The sequence below is a fragment of the Symphalangus syndactylus genome, chromosome 22 (genome assembly GCF_028878055.3).
Source record: "Symphalangus syndactylus isolate Jambi chromosome 22, NHGRI_mSymSyn1-v2.1_pri, whole genome shotgun sequence".
NCBI classification, from domain to species: Eukaryota; Metazoa; Chordata; class Mammalia; order Primates; family Hylobatidae; genus Symphalangus; species Symphalangus syndactylus.
Window position 1 is genome coordinate 18,943,478 of NC_072444.2, and position 17,317 is coordinate 18,960,794.

A 17,317-nucleotide genomic window follows, 5' to 3' on the forward strand; every position below is an offset into this window, starting at 1 on the left:
CTGTGAGGGCTTCTGAGTGTGTGGGCTGGGCCGGACTTGTTCCAGAAAGTTTTCCTTTAGCCCTTGACCCCCTCTTTCTGTCCCTCTCTCTCCTCACCCTCTTTCACCCTCTTTCTCTCTGTCTCTCTCTCACACACAAGCATTTTTCCTGTCTCTCTGTCCCCCTCAGTCTATCTTATGGTCTCCTCCATCTGTTTTGTTCTTTTGGTCTCTCTTTCTCTTTTCCTCCTTGCCTTTCTGGCTTCACCCCAGTGGCTTTTCTCTGGGACTGTCTGTCTTGTCACCGCCTCCCCCATCTCCATGGTTTCCTGAGGTATGTATGGGCCTCCATTGCTCTCTGGGCTGTAACGCAGACCTGAATCCCTGGGAAGATCCTTTGGTCCAGATGAGGTTGGCTGAAGACCTTGGGGAAGAGATCCTCCTTCTCTGCTTGGTCTGGGGGTGCATCTCCCGGCCCAGCCCAGCCCGCTAATCCCCCAGGAATCATTCCCATCTCAGTGTGATCTGGTTTGGGTGATTGTCTCCTGTCTCTAGCTCACCCCGTCTGGTCTGAACTCTCTGCCTTCCTCCTTTTCCCTTGTCTTAAGGGCAACAACAATGCTAATAGGAATTCTTCTTCCCAAGTTTCCAAGTGGCATCTTCCAAACCCAATTTGGGTTTGGAAATGGGAGAGAAATAAGTAGGCCCAACGTACAGAAGCAAGACCCCAGCTTGAGTTCAGCTGGGGAAACTTGGCCTGTCTCTGGCTGCTTCCTCCCAAGACATAGGTCACAAAGGGGCTCTCTCCTCCCTGCACCCAAGTGGCCAACAGCCTCTTCCCCCAGCCCAAGGGAGAAGACGCTCTTTATTTCAGTCCCCTGTGTCATGAGCACTTTGGGAAAGTGATTACCCAATAAATACTCCTTTAAAGGGTGATAAATCCACCTTGAAAACCAGGGGTTTTTATTTCATTGAGGGCCTTTGCATTTTCAGAGGCTCCGGCCTGCTCTGCTCTGCTAGAGGAGGCCAAAGACATCAACAAATGGAATTATTCAGCCTTCAAATGTTTGATGAGAGAGGAGGGGGTGGGCGTGGGGGTGGAGAGGGAAACTGAACATCTAGGAACAAAGGACTCTCAGGAGTCTCCTTCCAGGTTTCGGAGGCTGGAATTCCTCAGCGCTACATTTCCAAGAGGCACCGACCTTTTATTATTATGCTTTTCTTTTAAGAAGTGGCACTCTTCTAGGGGTGACCTTGAAATAATCTGCCCAAACCTGAATAGAAACGAAAAGGAAAGTTGATAGCTTGCTTGACATTTTCATTTTCCCCGGAAAAATGGAATAGTGTGCATTGGACTCCAGTTCTCAAGAACTGGACAAGAACAACATCAGTAAAGATACAACAACAGTAATAACCAGGTTTCTCTCAGGCCTACTGCTAAGTGGGCTCTCGAGTGAGCCTCCTCCCTTCTTTCTTCCTGGTCTTCCTTCCTCTCCTTCTCCTCCTCTTCCTTTCTTCCTTTGCCCTTTCTCTTCCTTCCCTTCCTTTTCTATTTTCTCTTTCTCTATTTTTTCTTCCTTTTCCTCCTCCTTCGCCTCCTCCTCCTCTTCACCTCTTTTTTTTTTTTTTTTGAGACAGGGTCTCACTCTGTCACCCAGGCTGAAGCGCAGTGGCGTGATCTTGGCTCGCCGCAGCCTCTGCCTTCCGGGTTCAAGCAATTTTCCCACCTCAGCCTCCCGAGTAGCTGGGATTACAGGGACCCGCCACCACACCTGGCTAATTTTTGGATTTTTAGTGGAGATTGGGTTTCACCATTGTTGGCCAGGCTGGTCTCGAACTCCTGCCCTCAGGTGATCCACCCACCTCAGCCTCCCAAAGTACTGGGATTACAGGCGTGGGGCACCATGCCTGGCCCCTCTTCACCTCTTTTCTTTCTCTTCCTCGTGTTTTCCTTCCTCCCCTCCTCATCCTCCTCTTCTCCCTCTCCCTCTTTCTCCTTCCTCCATTCTTCCTTCTCCTCCCTGTTTCTTATGTCTCCTCATTTTCTCCTTCTCTTCTTCTTCTCCTCCCTCCTTTTCTCCTCCTCTCTGCTTTCTTTTCCTCCATGTCTCCCTTCATCTCCTTCTCAGGCTGGTCCTGGGAGCCTTTTACCTCTCGAGTTTCTGGAAATAAAGACAAGCAAGGCTGAAGCTTAGAGAGAGACCCAGGACGTGCCAAGGTTCTTCTCCCACTTCTCTTCCTTCTCCTCTCTGCACTTTCCTCTCCTATTAACGCTTTTCTACTGGCTTTCAGAGATGTGGTTGAAGCCATCTTTACAGAGTGATCCCTGATATCTGTAAAAGCCTTTTCCTTTCTGCCCGTGCCTGGTAATCCCTCTTTCCTGTCCATTTCTGAAGTGGAAAAAGAACCTTCCCAGGAGGAAAAGAATGCCCCTCCTCCCCTGCCAGCCCGCCCCAGTCTGGTCCCAGTGGTTTAAAGATAATGGATTGGGATGAAGGTATATTGGGATACGTTCATATGAATATGTGAGGTTGAGAGCATGTGTGCACCTATATAAGAGGATACAAGAGCCTGTACACAAGAGAGTATGAGTGCAGCTACGTATATACTTATGTGCATGTGGGCATGTGTGTACACACGCGTGCATATGCTCGTGCAGAGATGTGAGGTAGGGCGTGTGTAACAGGAATTTCTCTCTCTTGGCACCGTTTGGAAGCCTCGGGAGGAAAGCCTCCTCCCAAACTCCCAGTTGCCGGAACAAAAGACCAAGTGTCAGACGGTGCCGAGGCACCTTCTCCAAGTTCAATTTGCACCAAGTCCAGCATTAATGGGTTGTAGACATTGCCCTTGGACAATTACCTTATCACGGCGGAGCATCTGTGGGACCTTCAAAGCACTTTCATTAAACAATCAAAGGGATGTGGTGAGCCCAGCACTGGCCGGCCTGGAGCTCCGGGCTGTGCACAAGTTCCAGGGAAGCCCACAAGCCCAGGTGAACGTTCCCTCCAGGCCCCCAGGCTTTGTCAGGGCTGAGGCAGGATGGGAATGAGGATGAAAAGATCAAACGCTGCCTGTACTCCACCTTAGACTGGCTTGTTGAGAAGAGGAAGCTGATGGAATTGAATTTTCTTGCTTGCAAGTCTCCTGCTTGGTTTGCAGGACTCCTGCTTCCTTCTCTCCCTGGGGAGTTCCCTCCTCTATCGTGGTTCACTCCATGCAGAGGGGTCTTTCCTCTCCCACATGCAGGAGAAGCATATGTATGGACTTGGCAGAAGCTTATGGAAGCTCTACAAGGACAAGGGTACTTGTTCTGTGTATTCATTGCTGTATACTATGTACCATAGTAGATGCTCAATAAACATCATTGGGTGAATGAATGGATGAATGAATGATCCTAGCACATTGAACCTTGGCTTGCTCTCTATGTGCTAAGGTTTCCTCATAGGTTAACTGGAGACTTGTCCCTTGCAGCACCACAAGGGTGCATGGCCATATATGCATGGTGAACAGTGCTCCAACAGAACTCAAAACATGGTGATCTGTACTGTCCTGAGGAGCAGGGATGAGTTGGGGGAAAACGCCTAGCATCATGGTTGGTCTACAGTTGGTTGGCACTCAACGCAAGCTGGCTGCCTTGTTTCCCACTTCCTTGATAGTTGGCCACTGGGATTTTTTTTTGTATTTATCTCTGCAATTCTGGGACGGAGTTCAGTGTCTGAAAGAACACAGATGGTGCACAGTAACGAGCTGAATGATCTTGAAGTTGGATGCTTATGTTCCTCTTTGACCTTGGGCACTCACGTTTCTAACTAGAATTTTTGAATGCCCACTCTGTGCCACACAATTGACAGTAAGCCTGCTTAATCTCAAAGCTACCCCAAGTAGGAGATAGCAGCATCTCTATTTTACAGAGGAAGAAATAGACTCAGGGAGGCTCAGAGAGGAGTCCAAGGTCAAAGAGTTATCAGATAGCATGGAAGAGATTTTTCTTTTCTTTTTTCTTCTTCTTTTTTTTTTTTTTTTTTGAGATGGAGTCATTCTTGTTGCCCAGGCTGAAGTCCAATGGTGCAGTCTCAGCTCACTGCAACCTCCGCCTCCCCCGTTCAAGTGATTCTCCTGCCTCAGCCTCCCAAGTAGCTGGGATTACTGGTGTGAGCCACCGCGCCTGGCCGGGAAGATATTTTTCGCTTAGGCCTCCTAGATTTCAAAGCTCTTTCTTGCTTCTGTTTCTTCTCTTGCAGCATCAGTTTCTCTTTTGTAAACCAGACGATCTTCAACGCTGAGCACAGAGACTGGTGCATGGTGGGTGCTCAGCGGTGTTATTGAATGAATGAATGATTGAGTGAAACTGAAACATTCTGATGACTGTGAGATTTTAGATCCTGCCTTGGGAGTCCTGGTGGGGGTGTGGGACTGTAGGATCAGAGAATGTTACTGCCAGGAGGCAGATTTTGAGATGACCTTGCTCAAGGATTTTGCAGCTTAGAGAGCCTCACCTGCTTTCTGGGAGTTCTGGGGAAGCCAGAGAGGCTTTTGCTGGGCCAGAAAGTGCTTAGCCTGGGGAAGGATGTGGCCAGTCCAGGGGTACGCAGGAGCCCCTGGCGGGTGCCCGGTCTTCATTGAAATGTATAGGTGGAAGTGAGAATGCACTGCATATTTGTCTAGGTGAATTAAAAGCACAATCCCCATTTCCCAGAGGGAGCAGTTGGTTCATATTTATACATTTAGTCTTACAGGTGTAAAATAGGTTTCCTTTATGCTTATATAATAATTTTTCATTTGAATTTCAAGGCTTTATTCCCTTCTTTGGATTCAAGTCTTCCACCTGAACTCGATTCTCTCCATAACCATTAATTCCTTCATCATAAAAATGAATTCCATCTAATTCTCTATGTGGCAGTTAGAGCAGATCAAAAAGTACCTTTGCAAAGGGCTCCCCCCGCTTCTACCATTGTAGTTTCCAGCTCGCCTGAGTACCCACCCCCCTACCAATGCTGAGTTTCAGAAACCAGGGCTTGGAGCAGAAAAACTTATTTCTCTCGCTCAGAAAGGGTCGTGCGCTTGCGTGTGTGTGTGTATGTGTGTGTGTGTGTGTGTGCGCCCACATGCACATGCTGGTACCCACAGGTGCATTGTAGAAAATGCTCCTCACTTTCAGAAAGGTAGCAACCGCAACAACAATGATGATAATGATGGGCCAGGTGCGGTGGCTCACAACTGTAATCCCAGCAATTTGGGAGGCCAAGGCAGGTGGATCACTTGAGGTCAGAAGTTCTAGACCAGCCTGGCCAACATAGTGAAACCCCATTTCTACTAAGAATAAAAAATTAGCTGGGCATGGTGGCGCATGCCTGTAGTCCCAGCTACTCAGGAAGTTGAGGCAGGAGAATCTCTTGAACCCGAGAGGTGGAGGTTTGAGTGAGCTGAGATCGCGCCACTGCATTCCAGCCTGGGCTACAGAGTGAGACTCTGTCTCAAAAAAAAAAAAAAAAAAAAGAAGTTCTAGACCAGCCTGGCCAACATGGTAAAACCCTGCCTCTAGTAAAAATACAAAAATGAGCCAAGTGTGATGTCACACACCTGTAATCCCAGCTACTTTGGAGGCTGAAGCATGAGAATCCCTTGAATCCGGGAGACAGAGGCTGCAGTGAGCAATGATCATGCCACTGCACTCCAGCCTGGGCAACAAGAGTGAGACTCTGTCTTAAAAAAATAATCATAATGGTAACTCAGTACTCACAATGAGCCGGACACTGGGTTAGGCATGTTCCATTCATTGTATTATTTAATTCTCATACAAATCCATGAAGTAGATATCGGCATCCTTATATGACAGATGAGGAGATAAAGGTCCCGAGATGTGAAATAAATTGCCTAGGGTTGCATAGCTAGGAGAAAGCAGGGCTTAAATTTTTAAATTTTAAGTGATTTATTTATTTTAATAAATATTTACCATTAACTATTTAGGGACACAGTCAACACCCTCGAGTACCCCTTCCCTCCCTCGGTCCCTTTCTTCTCTCCCCGGAAGGAAGCACACTCCCTAAGGTGGCATCTGTCATTTCTCTACATTTGGTAGTAGCCTGGATAATGGCCTCTAGAAATATCAGGTCTTAATCCCCGGAACGTGTAACTGTTACCTTCAAATGAAAAAGGGTCTTTGCAGATGTGACTAAGTTACAGATCACGAGATGGGGAGATTATCCTGGATTTTCTTGGTGACCCCTAAATGCAATCACAAGTGTCATCATAAGAGGGAAGAAAAGGGAGCTTCGACATAGACGGAAGAGAAGGTAACGTGGCCATGGAGGCAGAGACTGGGTGATGTGGCCGTAAGTCTAGGAATGCCGGCAGCAGCCACTAGAAGCTGGAAGAAGCAAGGGAGGGATTCTCTTCTGCAGCATCCAGAGAGAGTGCACTCTGCTGACCTGACACCTTGATTTCAGCCCCGTGATAGTAATTGAGGACTTCTGACATAGACGGAAGAGAAGGTAACGTGGCCATGGAGGCAGAGACTGGGTGATGTGGCCGTAAGTCTAGGAATGCCGGCAGCAGCCACTAGAAGCTGGAAGAAGCAAGGGAGGGATTCTCTTCTGCAGCATCCAGAGAGAGTGCACTCTGCTGACCTGACACCTTGATTTCAGCCCCGTGATAGTAATTGAGGACTTCTGACCTCCAGACCATGAGAGCATAAGTTTTTGTTATTTTTAGTCGCCAGGTTTTTAGGACTTTGTTACAGCAGCCATAGGAAACTAATATACATGCTTTTATAATTTTTTTTTGGAGACAAGGTCTCTGCCGCCCAGGCTGGAGTGCAGTGGCATGCACACAGCTCACTGCAGCCACCACCACCCCAGCTCAAGCGATCCTCCCTCCTCAGCCTCTCAAGTAGCTGGGACTACAGGCACACACCACCATACCTGGCTAGTTTTTAAAATTTTTTGTAGAGACGGGGTCTTGCTATGTTGCCCAGGCTGGCTTTGAACTCCTGGGCTAAAGTAATCCTCCTGCTTTGGCCTTCAAATTGCTGGGATTACAAGCATGAGCCACTGCTCCTGGCCCATATTTTTTACCACATATGTATATTAAAATAAACAGTTTTTACAGTTTATGTAACAGTGTACTTTAGGCATCATTCTGAAACTTCTCTTGCTCAACATCCTGTTTTCGAGATTATCCTTATTGACCCAGGTAATGTTGGTTTCAAAGAAAAAAACAGTCTCACTTGCTGGGCAGATGCAGTTGGATCCTGAAGGATATTGGAGTTGGCGTCTGCAGAATGGGCTCTGCAGGGCAAATGCAGGGTTGGCTCTGGCTGCCACGTTCTTTTTTGTTGTTGTTTTTTTGAGATGGAGTCTCACTCTGTCCCTCAGGCTGGAGTGCAATGGTGTAATCTTGGCTCATTACAACTTCCACCTCCCGGGTTCAAGTGATTCTCCTGCCTCAGCCTCCCAAGTAGCTGGGATAACAGGTGCCTGCCACCACACCCAGCTAACTTTTGTATTTTTAGTAGAGATGGGGTTTCACCATGTTGGCCAGGCTGGTCTTGAACTCCTGACCTCAGGTGATCCACACGCCTTGGACTCCCTAAATGCTAGGGTTACAGGCATAAGCCATGGCACTTGGCCACTGGCTGCCATGTTCTGAAAGGGTAGGGTCACACCTGCTCTGACTGCACCTCCAGGTACAGGGACTCAGCTGAACACGGGTTTGCCATGTGTCAGGAAGGCCGGGTTCATTAGGGACCTAGTTTCATGTGAACCGAGGGATTCTGTGTCTCTAAGACCTTGTAGAGTCAAGAGGTTTCAAGCCATGGAAGAGAAAGATATGCTAGCGGGGCGCGGTGGCTCACGCCTCTAATCCCAGCACTTTAGGAGTCTGAAGCGGGTGGATCACCTGAGTTCAGGAGTTCCAGACCAAACTGACCAATATGGTGAAACCCCCTCTATTAAACACACAAAAATTAGCTGGGCGTGGTGGCATTCACCTATAGTCCCAGATACTTGGGAGGCTGAGACAGGAGAATTGCTTGAACCCGGGAGGCAGAGGTTGTAGTGAGCTATGATCGCACCACTGCATTCTAGCCTGGTCCACAGAGTGAGACTCTGTCTCAAAAAAAAAAAAAAGACACTCTAAAGGAAAACTCAAATGGAGGTGAGAATGCATGGGTGTGTGTGTGTGTGTATGCATCTGTGTATCAGTGTGAGCTCCTCGAGGTCACAGACACAGTCTTCTCTCCCGCAGGACCTGGGAAACTGTGAATATCTGTTGAATAAATGAAAATGATTTGTGGGAATGGGAAGGGGGGTTGGCGATCCATCCTGTAAATATAAATATCTGACTATATATGACTGATACAGGTTGTAAGTGAATTCATGGCTATATTCTGAGAATTCATCTAAGAAGGTGCCATGTGTACCTTTGTCAAAAGTAAACTGTCATTTTAAAGTTATGGAGTCTTCATGTCCATGTTTTCCAAAAACCTTGGCTCTCTTCTTGATACTGCATGCTATGGAGGCAAGCTGTTATGATCCCCAGATGAAAGAAAACTGGGGACTAGTGCGGTGAAGGGGTTTTCTGGTGTCATAAAACAAGCATGTGGCAAAGCCAGGGTTAAACCCGGTGAGTGGGGCTGAGGAAGAGGACACAGGTTTTGAAATCTGACAGCTAAATTTTAATCTTGGCTTCAACCCTCAGGAGCTGGGTTTCTTGGGGCAAGTTACTTAACCTCTCTGAACTTCCATTTCCACTTTTAAGAAATGAGCACGGTGACACTTAGCTTGTGGGGACTGCTGCAGAGATAATGCATGTAGAGCGGCTGGCACTTAGCAGGGCTCAGTAAGGGGCATCTCTTATCTTTTATCCTCAATTGAATATTATTTTTCCTCTTGCAGTCCTAGGCTATAATCTACATTCCACCAAAAATTTTCAGGGAAATTTAGAGAAGCAAGCAGCCAAACCAGTTGGCTGGCATCAACTGTTATCACCAGGGGGCTTGAGTTATCCCTTTTTGGGGGTCATTGGGGCGTGATGACCTATGACCTGTGACCTTATGAGGCAGCCAGCAGGGGTAGGAACCCAGTGGATTTGGGGGTCGTCTTAGACTTCTGAAAAGACCTGATAGACCACTTTCCAATCTGGGGTTTTTCATTATGTAGGGGACAGTAAATCAAAGAGACTGCCCCAGGCTGCAGACTTAAAAGGGCCCAAGGCTGGTGGAGCTGGGCAGGGAAGATGCTGAGGGGGAGGAGACTATGGCTCCGCTGGCTGGGATCTGAGGCAAACAAAGTGACACATGGGGGGAGAAAAAACACTGAAAATAAAATTGACAGCAAAAGGCAAACTAGATTAAATGCTTTCAATGCCTCTGCTGCAAAGGGTTAATATCTTTGCTATATAAAGAGCATTTGCAAATCAATATGGATGATGAACAATCTCTGGGCAAAGGACATAGACAATTTATGAAAGACATACTCGAGGGCTGGTAGTGTATGAAAAATGGTCCATCTTACCAGAAACCTCAAAGAAATGCAAATTAAAACAATGATATACCATGCCCCGCCCATCTAAGTGGCAGTTGTGAAGGGGAGAATGGTACTATCAGGATGACTGAGAGGTCTGGAACATGTGACTCATATACTGTGTGGCAGAGTAAATTGCTATGCTTTCTGAAGGGCAATTTAGCAAGTATGTGTCAAAAGCTCTAGAAATGTTTGGAACCATCCTCAGTACATCACTTTGTATGCTTAGGAATTTAGCACGCATATGTGCAAAGATATAAGTACATCACAATATTTTTTTTTTCTAATAGGGAAAACTGGAAAAAGGTAAACATTCCTAACAATAGGATATTGACAGATATATTATGAAACATCCATATAATGGAATACTCCAGGCCATTACAAGGACACATAATAAGAGGCAACAATGTGTAATGTTTCTAGGCTATAACCCATATTCCACCAAAACTTTAGCTTCATGCTAGCAACCATCCTAAATGCCTTACAATTAGCTCATCTAATTCTCCTAACAACTGTTTGTGATAGCTATAAATACTATCATCCCAATTATACTGGTGAAGAAACGGACACATTCAGAAGTTAAGTAACTTGTCCAACTTCCCTTATCTAGTAAGTGGCAGATGCCAGTATGAATTCAGGTAGTTTGGCTTCAGAGTCTACATACACGTTCTTTTTTTTTTGAGATGGAGTCTCGCTCTTTCGTCCAGGCTGGAGTGCAGTGGCGCGATCTTGGCTCACTACAAGCTCCGCTTCCCGGATTCACGCCATTCTCCTGCCTCAGCCTTCCGAGTAGCTGGGACTACAGGTGCACACCACCATGCCCGGCTAATTTTTGTTGTATTTTTTAGTAGAGTCAGGGTTTCACCATGTTAGCCAGGATGGTCTTGATCTCCTGACCTCATGATCCACTCGCCTCGGCCTCCCAAAGTGCTGGGATTACAGGCATGAGCCACCGCGCCCGGCTACATACATGTTCTTTATTTTTATTTTTATTTTTTTGATAACAGGGTCTCACTCTGTCGTCCAGGCTGGAGTGCAGTGGTGCAATCACAGCACAGTGCAGCCTCCACCTACCTGTGCTCAAGCGATCCCCCAACCTCAGCCTCCCGAGTAGCTGGGACTACAGGTGTGCCTCACCATACCCAGCTAAATTTTGCATTTTTTGTGGAAGTTGTGGTTTCACCATGTTGCCCAGGCTGGTCTCAAATTCCTGGGCTCAAGCGATCCGCCTGCCTCAGTCTCCCAAAGTGTTGGGATTACAGGCGTCAGCCACTGCACCTGGCTGAGTCTATGTTTTTTTTTTTTTTTTTTTTTTTTTAGACGGAGTTTCGCTCTTGTTGCCCAGGCTGGAGTGGAGTGCAATGGCACAATCTCGGCTCACCACAACCTCTGCCTCCCAGGTTAAAGTGCTTCTCCTGTCTCAGCCTCCCGAGTAGCTGGGATTACAGGCACGCGCCACCACGCCCGGCTAATTTTGTATTTTTAGTAGAGATAGGGTTTCTCCATGTTGGTCAGGCTGGTCTCAAACTCCTGACCTCAGGTGATCCGCCCTCCTCGGCCTCCCAAAGTGCTGGGATTACAGGTGTGAGCCACCTCGCCTGGCCACGAGTTTACTTTCTTAATGGAACTATCCTACCCCTTGGAATTTGTACCTGGAAAAATTTCATGACCTGCAAAAATATTCATGAAACATTGAGTGAAAAAACGCAACTTCCCAAACAGCATGATTCTACTTAAGAAAAAAAAAAATACTTACGTGTGGAAAAATAGCACCCAAAGAATGTATTCCCAAATGATGGGTGAGTACTCCCCAGGGTGAGGTTATGGGTGATAGCTATTTTCTTCTTTTTGCCTCCAAACATTTTGTAAATTTTCTATAATGAGGGTCACAACTTTTAAAAATAAGAACACCCATGTGAAAATTATTACAATGAAAAGAAACGGACTTTGGACCCATGTTCAGGCTTCAGCACCTAATTGCTGCTAACCCAATGTCAAGGTGAAAAACCAAGAGAGCCATGGCCACTCTTGATGTTTCTGCAGTCTTGTGCCATCTCTCCGTTCCCTTCCTTTTAGGGAGTGGGAGGCAGTGGTGTAATTTACCTCCACCTAAAAGCTAAGACGGCACCCAGAAACACACATTTATTGGACACCCACAGTGTGCCAGCCCCGGAGCCGAGCACCAGGGAAAAGCAGTGACCAGGCTGGACTCCTACAGTCTACAGCAGACCTCCAGTCCCAGCCACGTCTGCTTGACTTTGAGTTCTGTGCCCAACTGCCATGGGATTCTGCTCCCAGGTTAACGTAATTGTTTTTCACCCTTTTGTCTGAACCATCCAAACAGCATCAAGAGCACAAAACAGTGATTCTCAAAGTGTGGGCCATGGACCAGCAGCATCAGCCTCACTTGGGAAGTTGATAGAAATGCAACTTCTCAGGCCCAACGCCATGCCTACTGAATCAGAAACTCTGGGTGGATGGAGAGGGGTGGTGGGCAGCAATCTATGTTTTGTTTTTGTTTTTTTGAGACAGGGTCTGGCTCTGTCGCCCAGGCTATGGTGCAGTGGCACAATCTCGGCTGACTGCAGCCTCTGCCTCCTAGGCTCAAGCGATCCTCCCACCTCAGCCTCCCAAGTAGCTGGGACTACAAGTGCAAGCCACCACGCCCAGCTAATTTTTGTATTTTTTTGTAAAGATAAGGTCTGTCAATGTTGCCCAGGCTAGTCTCAAACTCCTGGGCTCAAGTGATCCACCTAACTAGGCCTTCCAAAGTGCTGAGATCACAGGCATGAGCCACCGCACCCGGCCAGCAATCTGTTTTAACAAACCTTCCAGAAGATTCGTATGCATGCTAAAGTGTGAGAGTCACTAAATCACAGGCACTGTTATGTGGGTTGAGAGCGTTTGAGGGTGTTAGAAGCATTTCTCATTTTCTCAGATGCCCCCAAAGTGGCTGGCTCTGCTAAACTCATTTTTGAAATCCTGAAGACAGGCTCTGGGAAATGAGTTAGTGTTCTCCATCCTCAACTCCCCTCCCCTCCCTCAGAACACTGTTGACAGCTGATTAATGGAGAATGACTCTCCAAAGATTTCTTTACGTATATTAGGCTAGGAAAGTCTTTGAAAACTTCTTGTGGCAATTGTGCCTGCAAAGATTCCGTCCATTGCCTCTCCTTGGGGATGGAGAAGTTGTATTTGTCTCCTTGCAATTTAGACAATGACTTTTATTTCTTGTACCTCTCTGGGCAGTGCTGGTCTGAGAGCCGGGGGGCCACCTGGGCACCCACTTGGGCTCCAGCAGAAATTCACTCTGTGACCTTGGATAAGTCACTTCCCGTCTGGGCCTCAGTGTGCTCTTCTGTTTAATGATGAGGTCGGATAGTCCCTAAGCTTGCATCCATGATTTGAAACCTGGAAATTGTATTCTGTTCTGAATTTCCAGAGCTGGGCATTATTGAGAAGATTCATGGAGATTTGTTTTATATATTGATTAATTCTAGGGAAGAGACTCATGGAGTTGTAGAGAGGATGCATGTGTTTTTGTGTGTATGTTTGTGTGCATGTGTGTGCCCTAAAGACTGACGTGGGCTGAAATCCGTAGAAAGAAAGGGCTGATGCAGATAGAAAGGGTATCTTTCAGTTTTCTTTCCTTTTTTTTTTTTTTTTTTGAGACAAGGTCTCACTCTGTCATCCATGCTGGAGTACAGTGGCGCAATCACGGCTCATTGCAACCTGGACTTCCCTGGGCTCAGTAATCCTCCCATCTCAGCCTCCTGAGTAGCTGGGACTACAGGTGTGCACCACCATACCCAGCTAATTTTTGTATTTGTTTGCAGAGACAGGGTCTTACCATGTTGGCCAGGCTAGGCTTGAACTCAACTGATCTGCCTTCCTCAGCCTCCCAAAGTGCTGAGATTACAGGCATGGGCCACCATGCCTGGCCTCCCAGTTTTCTTTATTCTCTAAAAGATACATTAACAAAAACTGTTGACTGATACCGGATTGCTGCCAATTGCAAACTATGGGCCATTCAAATGTACTCATTGCAGAGTCAAACATTTTTTCATCTTCCCATGGGCACCAATGTCTTTACATTAAAGCTGGGAATCTACATTAAAATAGTACTTCCTTGGGATGAACTGGGAGTTCCTTTAAAAGCCTTTCTGAGGTAAATTCTTTATTTTTCCTTGGAGCGAAAAGTAAATTCTAAAGGGTGGAGAAGGGAGAGGGATCCCCCTGGACCCAGCCTTCCACTTCTTATGCCAAGCTGTGGATCCCCTGAACCTGGGGCGGGAATGTGTTGGTGGGAGCAGGTGGCTGCGCCAGGTGCCTACAGCTGCAAGTGGTCTTGTCTGTCCCTAAGCGTATCAGTTTCTGGGTGTGCCATGATGTATGGAAGGCTGGCAAGTGAACACCTACACCTTCTCCATGGGCCACATCCATGGTTTGCAAGGAAAAGAGCATCTTCTCTTGTCTCCTGTAGCTGGGTAATGTCTGCTGATCTACGGCTGGGCCACGATGTCCACCAATCCACAGCTGTCTATTGGCCACTGGCCACAGCTGGGCAGATTCACTGCTCTCACAGTCTCTGTCTAGTAAGGGAGACTCAGCGTACCAACCACTGTGTCCCAGGTCATGGCTCCCCAGCTGTAAGCAGGGATCAAGATTTATAGTGGCCCTGTTAGCTGAAAGTACCCAGGGCAAACAGTCAGTGTAGAATTTAACACCCCTGATCCTATGTAGACACCAACTGCAATACCGAAGCTGTGGAGCTGATAATCTTAACGATATCAGATACCCCTGGCTTCATATCCTCCTGACTCCACAGCTGCATGATGTAGGGTGAGTCAGTTTACTTCTCTGTGTCTTCATCTGCTCATCTATAAAATGGGCATGATAATAATAGCTACCTCTCAGGGACTGATGAAAGGATTAAATTTAAAAAAGTATGAAATCACTTAGCACAGTAGTTGCACAATACATGTTTTTTATTTTTATTTATTTTATTTATTTATTTTATTTTGTTGTTGTTGTTGTTGTTCTTGTTCTGAGGTGGAGTCTCCCTCTGTCACCCAGGCTGGAGTGCAGAGGTGCTATCTTGGCTCACTGTAACCTCCGCCTCCCAGGTTCAAGCAATTCTCCTGCCTCAGCCTCCTGAGTAGCTGGGACTATAGACGTCCGCCACCATGTCTGGCTAATTTTTATATTTTTAGTAGAGATGGGGTTTCGCCATGCTGGCCAGTGATCTGCCCACCTCAGCCTCCCAAAGTGCTGGGATTACAGGCGTGAGCCACCGCGCCTGGACTTACGATATGTGTCTTAACGTTATTATCATTGGGGATTCGTCACAAATGTTGACGGAACCAAATGTGGTGTCAATCCTTAGGCTGCTGTGTAGTCAGAGGGACAGTGTGGACATGAAAATGAGGAACTATTCAAAAGAGCCTGGGCTCTGTGGCCAGACATCTGGGTTCGAATCCTGGCTCTGCAGTTTTCCAGCTCTGTGGCTTTGGGCGGGAGGCTTCACCTCTTTGAGCCCATTTCCTCTTTGGTAGAGAGCATCTGGCTTATAGGACTATCCAGAGAGGTGAAGAACCAGAACAGACTGGCCAGGATGCAGGGTTCACACTCCAGGCGGGGTTGGAGCCCTGGGACTTGCTTATTTGAACCTCACTGGGACAACTCGCTCTTTTTTAAAATTAAATTAATTAATTAATTAATTTATTTATTTTGAGACAGAGTGTCATTCTTGTTGCCCAGGCTGGAGTGCAATGCTGCAGTCTCGGCTCACTGCAACCTTCGTCTCCCGGGTTCAAGTGATTCTCCTGCCTCAGCCTCCCAAGTAGCTGGGATTATAGGCGCCTGCCACCTCACCTGACTAATTTTTTTTGTATTTTTAGTAGAGGCAAGGTTTCACCATGTTGGACAGGTTGGTCTCGAACTCCTGACCTCAGGTGATCTGCCCATCTTGGTATCCCAAAGTGCTGGGATTACTGATGTGAGCCACCACGCCCGGCCTATTTTATCTATTTTTTTGAGATGGAGTCTCGCTCTGTTGCCCAGGCTGGAGTGCAGTGGTGTGATCTCCACCTCCTGGGTTCAAATTATACTTCTGCCTCAGCCCCCCAAATAACTGGGATTGCAGGCACCTGCCACCACGCCCAGCTAATTTTTGTATTTTTAGTAGAGATGGGGTTTTGCCATGTTGGCCAGGCTGGTCTCGAACTCCTGACCTCAGGTGATTCACCGGCCTTGGCCTCCCAAAGTGCTGGGATTACAGATGTGAGCCACTGTGTCCAGCCAACAACTGGCTCCTTTTACTGGCAAGTCGTACAAATGACTTGCCTAAAGACGCACAACCAGTAAGAGGGCAGAGGCACGAATGGAGGGCATTAGAAAAAAGACTCCAGAAAGAATTGCCTTAACTTTGATCTAAAATTACCCTTGGATTCTCTGTGAGAAAGGAGCCCTGGCGCTGGTGGGAGGCTATGTGTTTCCAGAAGCCCATAACCCCAGCCTCTCCAGGGTCGGGTTTCTCTCCGGCTCTCTGCAGAGGCAGCATCTTTGGGAGGTGGCCAGCAGCAACTCAGCCGAGCCGCTTCTCTGCCTGTGATCTGAAATCTCCCCCACTGCGGCTGCAGCTACAGGCAGAGAGCAAAGAAGAGTTTAGGCTATTTGCAAGCTGGAAGCCATTTCAAAGCGAAGGCTGGTCCTTGATATTCCCTGAAAATATTTGTAAAAAAAAAAATGTTTTTGGATTATAAAAGCAACACACTCGCTCTTTGCAAAGCACGTAGAGCAAAATAAAGACTGGCCAGGGAATCAGCCCTGCATTTTCATGTGTTTGCTTCCAGTATTTCCCCCGTCCCTACATTTGCAATTATACTATAGTTTCAAGTGCTATTTCACTCAAGTCTATATGAAAATACTTCTTCGTGTCTTTAGTTGTTTTTTTTTTTAATTTTTGCAGGCAGCATCTTAATAGCTACATCATGTTCCCTTGTATGGAGTTAGTCAGTTTCATTAGCCATTCTCAGCCGGAATTTCTGCAGGTTGCTTTTTCCTTCTTGCAGGATGAGTAACCCCTAGTACACCTGCTAACTAAGAAACCCCCTCTCTAGGCCCCAGGGAGGAGTGAAGCAGGGCCGACCTCCTGTTGAGTCATTTTCCCATCGTTTGCCGTGGGACCAAAACTCACTTTGGCTCCAAATGCTTCAGGCCAGATCCTTCAAAGAAAGGACTCCCCCTCTTCTATTAATTGGGCAATTTGGAAACCTGGACTTGAGTAAAAATATTATTTTTTCCCCCAGTCATTCTCAAATTGCTTATTCACCAAGGTAAAGCATCCAGGCAAAGTGAAGGAAAATGAAAACAAAAATCCAATTTTGAACCAGCTGTGCCATGTTGTGTAGACAAAATAACCCTTTGACGGACCAATCAGGGCACCTTTTGGACCTGTTGACGCTCGACAATGTCAGAGAGACTTCAGCTGCTCCAACAGTTTTGGTCTTTCTCTCTTTCTTTCTTTCTTTCTTTCTTTCTCTCTTTCTCTCTCTCTCTCTCTCTTTCTCTCTCCTTCCTTCCTTCCTTCTTTCTTTCGATTGGTTTGTTGTGCCAACAATATTTCACTATTAAAGAGAGAGAAAGAAAAGGAAGAAAAAGATGATCTTATTGTCTCCTGGTCCAGAAGAGGGAGATTGGTTGTGTCTTTTATTTCTTTTGTTTATTTTTTATTTTTATTTCTTTATTATCATTTTTAGAGATGGGGTCTCACTCTGTCACCCAGGCTGGAATGCAGTGGCATAATCATAGCTCAC